This window comes from Manis javanica, chromosome 5, assembly GCF_040802235.1.
Source record: "Manis javanica isolate MJ-LG chromosome 5, MJ_LKY, whole genome shotgun sequence".
NCBI lineage: Eukaryota > Metazoa > Chordata > Mammalia > Pholidota > Manidae > Manis > Manis javanica.
Window position 1 is genome coordinate 97,183,430 of NC_133160.1, and position 12,264 is coordinate 97,195,693.

At 34.3% G+C, this 12,264-nt stretch overlaps 1 protein-coding gene and 1 long non-coding RNA gene across 4 annotated transcripts in view; both read right to left on the bottom strand.

Moving 5' to 3' along the window:
• The window catches only part of LOC140849589 (uncharacterized), a 33,178-nt gene extending 26,775 nt beyond the window's left edge, over positions 1-6,403 (bottom strand). For all 3 annotated transcript variants that reach the window (XR_012131654.1, XR_012131653.1, XR_012131652.1), the window contains exon 1: positions 4,861-6,403. This is a non-coding gene — a long non-coding RNA (uncharacterized lncRNA). The remainder of the gene's footprint in view (positions 1-4,860) is intronic.
• Positions 1-12,264, bottom strand: part of GRID2 (glutamate ionotropic receptor delta type subunit 2) — a 1,417,443-nt gene that overhangs the window by 954,248 nt on the left and 450,931 nt on the right. The window lies entirely within an intron of this gene.

Here is a 12,264-nt window from a genome sequence, read left to right on the forward strand (position 1 = left end):
GGGAAAGCTTTTGAAAAATCATATTAACTAATCTCTTAATTTACATAATATTATTTGATAGCATTTACATATTTTTTATTAGTGATATGTTCAATTTTGATGCAAATCTCTGGCTTTAAAAGAGAACAGATAGCTTTTCATACTATATTTTACATTAGAAGAGTGTCTTAAAATGCTTAATTCTCACCAAAAGTTCATGCCAGTTTAAAGAGATAGTTATTTTTACTTTTTCATGATAATCATTTGATACAGTTACTACATCATGAGCACAGGGTCCTGAAGCAAAATATAATGAAGTGAAAAATATTAAGGGGTTTCTTAAATGATTTCTAAATCTTAGTATCCTGAGAAACTATAATGTCATCTGTGAAAATGGATTTGATGTTTCAAAAGACATTTCTGCTGTGTTTTTTCTTTCATCTGACCCTTAAATGCCATTTCAATGATAATTACAATACAGATAAGTATCCACAGTTCGGGATCATATTTTTTGGTGTTTAATATAATTTGGAAACATATGGAACTGAATTCATAATATTATGGATTGTACTTGTAGACATTTCATTTAATTAGATTTTTATCATAGAGAATGGATATATAACATATAAAGGTGACACAAGGGAGTAAGAGTGAAGGAATATTCTGCTTGCAGATCGCATAAACTTCCTTTGTGCTGAACTAATGAGGAGGTGTTTTTCTGGTATGACTTGACAGAGCATGTAAATTAGCCAACAATATGAAGCCTCCGAAACTAAAGCAATGAAAGCTTCAGTGGATGCTGAGGTTCAGGGATGTAGCCTCACCTTTCAGTAAGGTGAGAATTGATGTGTATGCACCAGTGCAACTGTGCTGCTCACTATAAAACAGGTCCCATGACAGGAATGGTAATGTGAATTTTTGTACACTATACTGTAAACTTTCTATTTTTCAGACCAAAAGTGGGAAAATGGAGTACAGTTCAAATTGCAGGCAATCTTTGATCACACAATATTAGGAAGAGACCATGGGTATCAAATTTACAAGATGCATGGCATTTGATAAATAACTTTTTCCAGAATGCCTTGGTTTTGCTCTCAGTAAAATGGAATTAATACGTACAACATAGAGTTGTGGAAAGGAATAAATCAGAGTGTTCTTTATGAGCAAACCCAATACTATAGATAAGACAGAACATATTATGTTTTCATAAATGCTCTTAATCCCATTGCTTTAGTTTCTGAGGGCTTCATATTGTTGGCTAATTTACATGCTCTGTCAAGTCATAACAGATGTCATACCTGCCACGTGACAATTAGATAGAGCCTGCCATTGCTTCTTCTGCTTTGTTGTATAAAATTCCTTTAGGTGGAGATGGAAACCTCACTGTGACTCAAGCTGCACAGACTGCAAGGAGAAAAAGAGGAGGGAACAGGAAATCAAGTACAGAGGGTTAAACAAAACAGTGAGAAGGTATTAGAACAAGGAAAACTATGACGTATGAATAAACTGAGATGTAGAGTTAGTGTTGGTAGACCTTGGACTGGCTCGAACATGCATTTTAGCTTCTTTCTGTGTGATTTTATATGCAGGAGAGACTGGAAAGGAAAATGATGCATTTGCTAAATTCCTTTGCTGCTGGGTTTAGATGACAGTTACATTCTGCCAGTCAGAATCACAGAAGGTTTGGAAGGGAAAAGTGAGCCGGAGGCTGTGTTTTTGTGTTAGTCATGGAGCCATCTGTCTAAGGAGCATTTTTCTTCAGCAGCATTAATGAAGTTTCCAGTGTCCCATTAGCATTTTTGTAGGTGAGGAGGGGCCACGCTGTGGCAGGCTCAAGTAAGTCCGGGACAGTTTCAGCTGCAGCAAAGGCAGCTTCCGGATCACTGTGGTTTCGTGAGTGTGGTCACCCCCTGACTGGATGTGTCCTGATCCTGCCACTGTGCAGTGGTTCTTTGGCCAGTGGCTTCTCACAATAGAAGAGATATTATCCCTTGGGTAGCTCAGTTCAGTGGGAATAACTTTGTAATTCATTCCTGACAGCTCAATCTAGAATCTGTTTCTTCAACCCTAGTAAGGAATTCAAAAACAATAACTTGTAATTTTTCTTGACAACAATGCAGTTTTCACGGACTTCTTGTCAGGAGTACTGTTCTAAGAAACACACTTTGAAAATAAGATGTGACGTAAGATAAAGAAAAGATACTGTTATGAATACAGAAGAATGGTCACTGTGTATGTTAGGCATCAAGAAAAATCAGACCAAAATTAATGATCACTGATACAACTAATATGTTGCTAAATTATAAAGCATTTTCAACTGGAATTTGACCTAATGTCTACAGTCAATGGGAAGTCATGGATTTTTTTTTGTTTTTAAAGAGAGTAAGGTATAAAAGTAAACTACAGATTAGAATAATCATATGTCAACAAAGTAACAGGTATTACAACAGTCTTGATGGGATGGCAGCTCTGGAAAAAAAAATTATACATATATATATCCCCAACTCAAAGGCACTAGAATTATTATAAACTTGATGTACTCTAAGAAAATTTGCAATGCAAAAACACATAGGTACATACATATACACACAACACTAGAAAAACAGAAGTCTGTGCATTGATTGCTCAAAAAAAAAGTCAAAAATTCATCTCAGGAACTTTCTCGAAAATGTTTTGGGGATAAAATTTTTTAAAAATCTGTTTCATGTGTTGAAATCAAATGTGTTTTTTTTCAACCACTAATATTTTTTTCAGTATTGCTCAGCATGCCTTATTAAGATAAAAATATTTAACTTCATAGTTTTTTAGGTATACAAATAACTGTTACATAATAATTAGAAGAATAAAAATAAACATAGCTACACTTACTGAATATTAATTATATCTCCAGTTCTATTTTAAATGGTTTTTCTATAGTAACTGTTTTGTTTTCAAAATAACTTTATGAATAGATATATTACTACCTCAATTTTATGGTTATGAAACCGAAGCTATGGGAAGTCTAGACCCTTTCTCAAAGTCACTATTGTCTGGCTATCAGCCAAGTTCATATAATAAAGAGACACTGAAATACAGTGGCTTGAATGAGATAGAAGTTTCTCTCTCACCAGGAAGCCCAGAGCTACATGCAGATTAGAAGGGCACCTGAGTTCCACAAGCTATCAGGGACCCAGATTCTTTCTTTCTAGTGGTTCTGTTATCCTTAGGGAGTTTCCTTCACTGGTATGGCTGAAGCTAGCTCTTTCATGTCCACATTCCAGCCCACTAGAGGAGTATAAGTGGAAAGTAAGGAGGTACTATAAAAGGGTGAGATCCAGAGTTTACAACAGAGCTTACCTCACTTCCTCTCACAGTCCATTGGACATAACTTAGTCTTATGTGTCCCCTAGGTCCAATGGGAGCTGAGTGATTAACAAAGTGGTGAAGGAGAATGAATGCTGGTGACAATTAGCAAGCAGACTTAAAGAACCCTAATATGTCACCTAGGTCTCACCTATTAATTAATAGAACTGAGATAAAAATGCAGTTCTATCTTACTTAACTCTTAGCTGATATTCCACACCTAAAACCAACCTGTGAAGTATGAATTATTCACCCTATTAATATATGTCTATTTATGATCAGAGAGATTAAGTTATCTCTCCTAGGGCAAGCAACTATTCAGAAGCATTGTAAGATATAAAACCATGTCTTTGGTACACAGTGATTTTCTTTTTGAGTACATCGAATACATTTTTCTATGATTAGCAATATATCACTCTTAAAATTATGTATATGACTTTCAGGAAATCTTATGATCTATAGATATATTATTCCATTCTATTTATTTATTGATACAGTCCCTATCCTTAGTGAAATTGTCTTCTTATCTAAAAGAGCATCATGTCTCCAAAAAGAATCATCTTTTGTGACTTATTCTGGAAAAAAAACTTAATTTGACTGTTACTATAACTTATAATAGCTTTTCTAATAAAATGTACCTCTCTAAATCAGAGGGTTGCCTGTATTGACAGTAGGCTCTGAAACCTATCTCCTGGAGCTCACCAGCCAAATGCTCAAGCTTTCAGTGAGAGAGAATCAGTAGGCAATATCTTATATCTAATAAGTTATTCTTTCTAGGTCAGTTTCTACAGAACTGTTTATCAAAATAAAAATCAAATCTTGAACGCCACTAAATTTAAATCTCAGCATAGGGGCAAGCATCAAACAGAGAAGGTCAAACTCAAATTGAGAATAAAGTTTTCTTGTACATCCCTTGAGCCTCGACTACAAGAGAAGATAGTAATCAGGGGAAGCTCCCTGTGCTGTGAGCTGAGGGGGACAAAGTGAGGGCACCAGTCTTTAGTGTTCTTTATCTGGATCCTTTTGTAACTGCTAAAATGAACTTGAAAAATTTCAGGTACATTAATAGTGCTACAGGGAGTTTAAAACTCTTTTCATAACATTTTAGTAATCATCTGGCTGTATTAAGTGTCAGTCTGACTGTGAGCAGTTCTATCTGCTTGGTTGGCAGGACTCCACAAAAATACTCTGTGGCACAAACCAGACAAACTCTCTGCTGCATTAAATAGTAGCGACAACCCTTCTTAAAGAGCAATGAAAACTTCCAAATGCACTTTTTTCTATCCTTACCCATAACATGTACTTTAGTAATGCAGGTAATGATGAACTTGGATATTGATTTTTTAATGAAAAATAATGCATAAATTTTAAAACTAATTTACTATTGTTTCTGACCTTCCTCTGAAATTTGTCCCCTCTATTCTATTACTTCTTGTTTCATACTCTTAAATCTCTAAACAAAGAAAGGCAGATGCACTGACGACTGATACTGTCTTTATTTTTATCTAAGCACGCTTTGTAAAACTAAATACTTAATACCTTTTTTAGAATCCTTGGATAAGGAAGTGGCAGGCTTCAGTTCCAAATTGTATTTGATCTCTCCTTACCAGCTGTGCATTTTTGATAGAGGAGAAGGAGGGGAAGGTGCAGAGAGTGGAGGAGTTGGTCTATTCATATGTCATAAAACGTTCCCTGTGAGCTCTGTGGTTGCCATCAAAGCACACATACACCCACAGTGTCCCTCACACTCCAAGGATCACTGACCTGACACGGAACCAGGGTCAAGATATGCAGCATGACAGATTCTAGAAGTTCACATTTTGGTGGTACTTACACACAAATTATTTGGTCACTTTTGACCTCAGTACCCTTGAGTTGTGGGCTGGGCCACATGTAAATTGTCTGCTATCATCATGGATATGATCTGTTAAAGCTATCAATTATTTTTTCTAATACTAATTAAACAGAGCTACATAAAAAACCAGAGTATAGGAGTACAAAGATGAACTTTGAAAATACAGTGAAACAGTATAAATAGGTGGTGAAACTCAGTATAAATATACTGAAACAGTAAAAACAAATACTCTAATTTAATGATCAGTTCCCTATTATAAAAATCCACACACAGACAGTTAATAATTTATAATATAAAAACTAGAAAAAAGCTAGAATGTGAATTATTTAGCATGGATGCATTCCATCATGGGGAAGATAGAAAACCAATTCTAGAAAATATTTTTTTTCTAACTAAGATTTGCAATGATCAAGGTCAGATAAAAAATAATTGGTCTAGCATAGTAACTAGTTAAAATGGGCATTAATTCAATACATGAAATAGAGGTTCATGTGGAATTACCCATATAGTAGATTTAATTAATATGGATCATTAAGCCACTTATCCAAAAACCAATTGCCCAGCATCATGAATGTTTAGTCTATTGCATCATATTAATGTAATAACCTGTCTTTTTAATGAATGTTCATCACAAGAAAGCTTGATCATCTATAATCTCATGATCAAGTTCACTATATCCATCTGTATGTTTTGGGGGGACAAATGAAGCTCAAAATGTCATTGCTTAATAACAGATGAGATTTTTAAATTTTGAAAAACAGTATAACAGAAAGATGTGTTTTACAGTTTGCTACAGTTAGTTGCCACAGTTTGGATCCACAAGAAATAGTCTATGAAGTGGAGATGTGGATGCAGGAGATTTATTAGGCCATGATCTCTTGGGTCAATACTAATGGGGGCATGAACATGAAAGGACAGAGCTCTAGTTGAAGCTTGGTGCAGTCACAAGCTCTTGGCCATCTTCAGGGAGCTCTGATAGGCCTGGAGAGCTTTAGGTGAGAGGGCTGTGCATTGACATTCCTATGTTGACCCGGTCATTAGTCACCGCTGCCTAATGAAAGGGAAATAAGTCTGAATGAGCGATATCTCAGCCAAAGCTTTTCCTAAGAAGGGCTGAGAGCTTTAGCCTGAACAAGTATCTCAGAAGCTAGGGGAAGAAATCTTTTAGTCCTGAGAAGAGATTTGAGTGGTGTAATATAGCATTCATGACACTGGCTTCTTCAAATATTAAATATCTCTTTGTATAAATTACTATTACTAGGAATTCAAGGCATTTAATACAAGTTCATTTCCCCATGAACTTGATAGCATAGGTAATATATATATATAGAGAGAGAGAGAGAGAATATAATACAACTCAATGTTAACATTAAATATACTAATATCAATTAATATACTTAATTTTTGGTAATTAGTAACCATTTATAGATACATATGGTATGAAAATCAAGAGTAATTAATATTTACTAAGTGAGGATGCCATCAGCAGATTGAAGTATTGAAGAAAGTACCTTTCCATTTGATTTAAGGCTTTTAAGAAAATAGGATTTTACATAGGGAGATGAAGAAAAAATTATTTAGGGTATAAAGAGCATTGTTAGTGACAGTATGCAAGTAAATATGAAATGAGACCTGTCAGACAATGAGCAAGAAAGACAGTTTGACAGGAATATAGGTTACATAAAAAAGGAGTTTGGGGAGATAATATCATAAAGGGGAGTCAGTGCACATTTAAAAACCTAGACTTTATTGGAGACTGATTTCTGCTGGAAGATCACTACCTGTTCATTTATGAATAGATGGAAGGAATGATTTTTTAAGATGTGAACTTCTCTCTAACCACCATAGCCAACTGATTTTTCCCAATAATTCATTGCATTTTCTAGAATCCTGTCCCCAGAATAGACAAAGTATTTTCTTTTGCTGGTGGGCCTCTTGACAGACTTTTTACCTTAAATTGCCCATATTTGCGTTTTTTTATTATTTATTGTTCAAAAATTATTATTTAACATAACAATGTGATTTCTTTATTTTCTTTTGGTATCATTAATACACAATCACATGAGCATTACTAGATTCCCCCCATTATCAAGTTCCCACCACATACCCCATTACAGTCACTGTCCATCAGCGTAGTAAGATGCTAGAGTCACTACTTGTCTTCTCTGTGCTATACTGCCTTCCCCATGTCCCCACCTCCCGCATGTTATGTGTGCTAGTCATAATGCCCCTTATTTCCCTTATCCCTCCTTTCCCACCAACCCTTCCCAGGCCCTTTCCCTTTGGTATCTGTTAGTTCGTTCTTGAGTTCTGTGAGTCTGCTGCTGTTTTGTTCCCACAGAAAAGGAGGTAGAACAACTAAATACTAACTAAATGAAAAATTAAATCAGCTATCCACAAAGTCAGTCAAGGGATACATAAAGAGTACAGAATAAAATACCTAACATATTTGTTTTCAGAATGGAGTTTTTGTACCAGATTCCTCATTCTTTTGCTGCTATCTAACACATATACTAAATTTCACACTTGATGAAAGTATAGGATCACTCTTTACATGTACATTGGTTAAGTCTACCCTTTATGGATTCAGCTGATATTGAAATAAGAAGAAATATTTTGCATCAAATGTATTAAGAAAAAATAAATCTCTATGTCCATAAAGATGCTATTATCAAGTACTGGATTCTGAATAGTACAACTAATACTACTACTGTTATTGTAGATAATTTTCATTGAGCACTGTCCAATAAAAGACTGAACATTTTCAAAGGATGTATCCTCTTTAATCTTACAATAATATTTTTTTATTCTCATTTTTTATATAAGTGAATTGCTGGAGGTCCCTAGTCAGCTTTAAGTCAGCAGTAAAGTCCAGATTTGCATTCAAGCTGTTTATTCTAAAGATGTCATCCCCATTGGGGATTTAAAGAAATTCAGGTTTACAGGATTAAGGAATTTATCCTGTTGAAGTCAGGCTTATTTGACTCAAAAACTTACACTTATTAACTATTAGGCTATGTGATTTCAACTGAAAATTTATTTAACAAGATTTAAAATCTAGACATAACAAAAAATGGTTCTTGTGAATTTTCAAATAGTTATAGAACACAATTCAAACTGAAAGCAAAAAATTAGGCACTGATTCAATTCTGCTTCTCACCAATTCATTATTATTCATTTCCATTCTCTGAACTAATTATATCACCTCTTGGTCTCCAAAACATAACACCTCTGCCCCTTTTCTCAGCTGATGATCTTGACATACACTTTTTTAAGAAAAGGGAAGCAATCAGAAGAGAACAGATCTCTTTTTCCCAAAACTAGATCTTTCTGTCTACCTACATTTATAAGTTTTTATTGCCTTCTTTATTGAAATTAACAAGTTTCTGTGTATTTATCTAAAAGCATCTGATATAAACATACTCTGGATCCTATCACCTCGTATTTACTCAGGGGCTTAGGTCCTGCAATTATCTGTTCTGTCTTGTATTATCAATGTTCACCTTTGCATTATTTTTATCCCTTTTGTTTTAAGTCTTCTCTCGATACCATGTTCCTCTTGTACTTCTCTGCTTCCCTTCACAGAAAAATATCACAAAAGGGATTATCAATACCTGTCAATTCTATCTGATTTCTCCCTTACCCTCTACCCCAAACACACACACACACACACACACACACACACACTCTTCTTTTTGAGCTCCTCCGTGTTGGGAATTCGCCCCACTACTCCCACTAAAACTTCCTTGCAAAGGTTACCAGAGACCTCTATCTTGCTTAAATCCTTTTTACAGCAGCATTTGATATAGTTGGCTAGTTCCTCCTTCTAAATATATAGCCTCCTGTCTTCCAAAAAACAACAGTCTCTTATTTTTCATCCTGCCTCAACAGCTGCTCCTTATTAGTGACATTTCTTGACTTGCTCGTCTAATCAATCAGCTCTGAAAGTTAGTGGCCCTTGAGATGAATCTATGGCCCTCTGCTTTTCTATATTATATTGTCTTCACAGAAGATCTCATCTATTCTTATGGCTTTAAACATGATCTGTACTTTGATGACTTCCATTTTTACAGTCGAAACTGTCTTCTCCCCTTAGCTCCAAATTCATATATACAACTGACTTCTTCTCAGCTCTCCTTTGATAAGCAGCCTCTGACATCTGGGATGTTTCCTTTTATCTCAGCTCTCGCAACCAGTCCATCAAGGTGCCTATCCCCAAAGGAAATTTTGACTCTTACTCACTACTTTCACAGATCACATCCTTTTCACTCCACAATCATCTTGACTAGGTAAAACAATATCCTTGTTATGGAATTTTGTAAACACCTGTGACTTCTACAGTGCATTTTCCATGCAAAACCTGAATAATTTTAAAACCATGTAAACATGATGATGCCATTTCACTACTTAAATTCTTGCAATGACTTACAGTTAGAATTAAATTAATTGCAACATTCCTACATGTATGGCTCCTGAGTACTTCTATTACACGTATTTGAAGTCTAGACCACAAAGGTAAAGTCAGCACTAACGGTTACTGACCATCTCAGCTCTCACTGCAGTTCGTGTTACGGCCTTAGACACAGCCTCTGGCCATATAATGTAACTCTCCATATAGGGGATATATCCTGTGGTTACAGTATGAAGTATGAACCAGGTAAAGAATTTTTCTCTCTATCTCACACACACACACATACATACACACAGGAGGTAATAGCAGAAGTGATGCTATCAGGAAAATTAAATCCTTTTTTTTTTTGGTTTACAAACAATGTAAAATCAAATATGACATAAAATATACATAGGGCGTAAAAAGTAGCTACTGTTAGAAAAGATCACTTACAGAAAAAAAGGAATACTATCAAAGAAAATTTATTTTCCTTGAATCTTAAGCTAAAAAAAATGAGCTCATCTAAATAAGTCCAGAAAGTTATTACTTTTTCTAAATGGTCATTTTAAGTCTAGATATTAAAATGCTTTCTCTAAATTCACTGATTCAAGAAGAATATTCTAGCATAAATCAAACCCATATGAATAATTCTTAATGCTAATCATTAACCCTCATTTTTACATACTGTGCCAACCATTGGTTTAAGTGCTTTAGGAGTTACAGTAATTAATTTAATCTCTGTAACAACACAATAAAGTCTGTTAACATTATCACTGCCATTTTACACATGAAGGTGTAAAACATGTCAGCTTATTGCCAGATTTGGGTTTGAACCTATGTAGCTTGATCCTCCAATACATGTTCCTTACAAATATTTTATATTTTCTATCTCATGGGTAGCCTCTATTCTTTAGAATTGTCTATCTCCTACCATCTTCCAGTTCCTTGGTATTTTGCTTCTCACAGGGCAGACTCCATGAGCTTTTTGATTGCTATGAAAAGATGCTTTCTCAATTCATAATTAAACTGACTCAGGAACTGTTCTTCCAAAGCTAGTATAGCAGTCACCAAGCCCTAAGTACTCTCAAGACTGAAATGTCTGGGCACTGCAGATTACATTAGTCTTAAAAAATGCACATCACATTCTCTTACTGGGACAAATAATTGAGGGATCTATATAGCAAAATAAAAATGCTAAGTACTTCATAATGCATTAAGTAGTTTGCATGCTGATTTTTATAGAATTATCAAGACAGTTTATGCATTTAAACATGTATTTTTTTATAAATTACGGAAAGCAAACACTGAAGGAGTTTTCTTAATATTGTCATTAATTTAGGCATTATTGGCATTAATGTAGATAAGGGATTTTCTAATTCTATAGTTAAAAATGGAAATTTTAAAAACATCTTACAACATTCTTATAGGTGTAATAACATATACATCTTATTTTTACTATATTCTAGGTCTTTTAGTTTTCACACATTTGTTCATTTTGGGAATCTTTTTTACCAGAGACTTTCATATATGTGAGCTGTATTCCTTTCTCAAACTAAGTGACAGTAATTCTTTGAACCCTTCTTCAGAGGTCCTGATTTCTAGGCCATTAATCATTTTAGTTGGCATCTCTGAGTCTTAGACATGTCCATCCTAAGTTTTGAAATATGAAAAATAAACTGCACACTCATTCGTACTCAAACTGAGACTTGTTTTCCAATATTATCCTGCTGTGAGGACATTCAAGTGTTTCTGTTGTTGTTTGTTTTAAACCAAACAAATACCACTGTGTAAAAAAAACAGGATGCATCGGATATGAGCTTTCATAAGATCACACTACTTATTCACATTAACTGGTTTCAAACCAATCTGCTTTGTGCCTAGCCAGATATTTTCTATTACACTTATCCCTTTTGAATACAATGTCATTTATTATGAAAAATTCCTCCAATGTTTCAAACTCATAGGAAATATTGTTCTCTTTCACGATTTTGGCAATTGTATCCAAAGTGGTATCATTCTATATCTCACTGAAACTATTTTAATGACATAATCAAGTAAATTCACAGTACATATATATTTCTGAAGGACCATACCTGATATGTCCACAGATTGTGATATTCATTGGGTTGAATGTTTCAATTCTCTGAGCAATTACTTTAATTAATCATTGTTTTAGAGTAGGTTTTTTTAGTTGAATTTGTAATACACCAGGTTTGCATAACAATCAATAACAGTAAAAATTCTACATGAGTCAGAATAAGTTCTATGACATTTCATACATTCATCTTAATAAATTAATATGTACCTTCTTATAAACTCATTACAGATTGGATATTAAAATACAACTTTAAAATGCATTGGTTCAAAAGAGAATTGAATCAAATGAAACACTGTTGCCTTTGAAAATCTAAATTTTGCTATCCCTTTCCTAAACATATCTCTTCCAATGTCTGCAACAACATATGCACCCATTCAAAATTACACAGATATAGACATATATATACATGATATCTTTATTAATAAAGTACTTTATACTTTCATTTGCCATTATCTGTATGTTTGGTGGATGTTTTAGTATGAGATTATCAAATAACAAGCACCCAATAAGACACTAGTGGTCCAAAAAGTCTAGTCTGTTTTATGCTATGGTCTAGTATATTCATCAGTGTCAAAAAGAAATAAATGAAAAAACTCACTT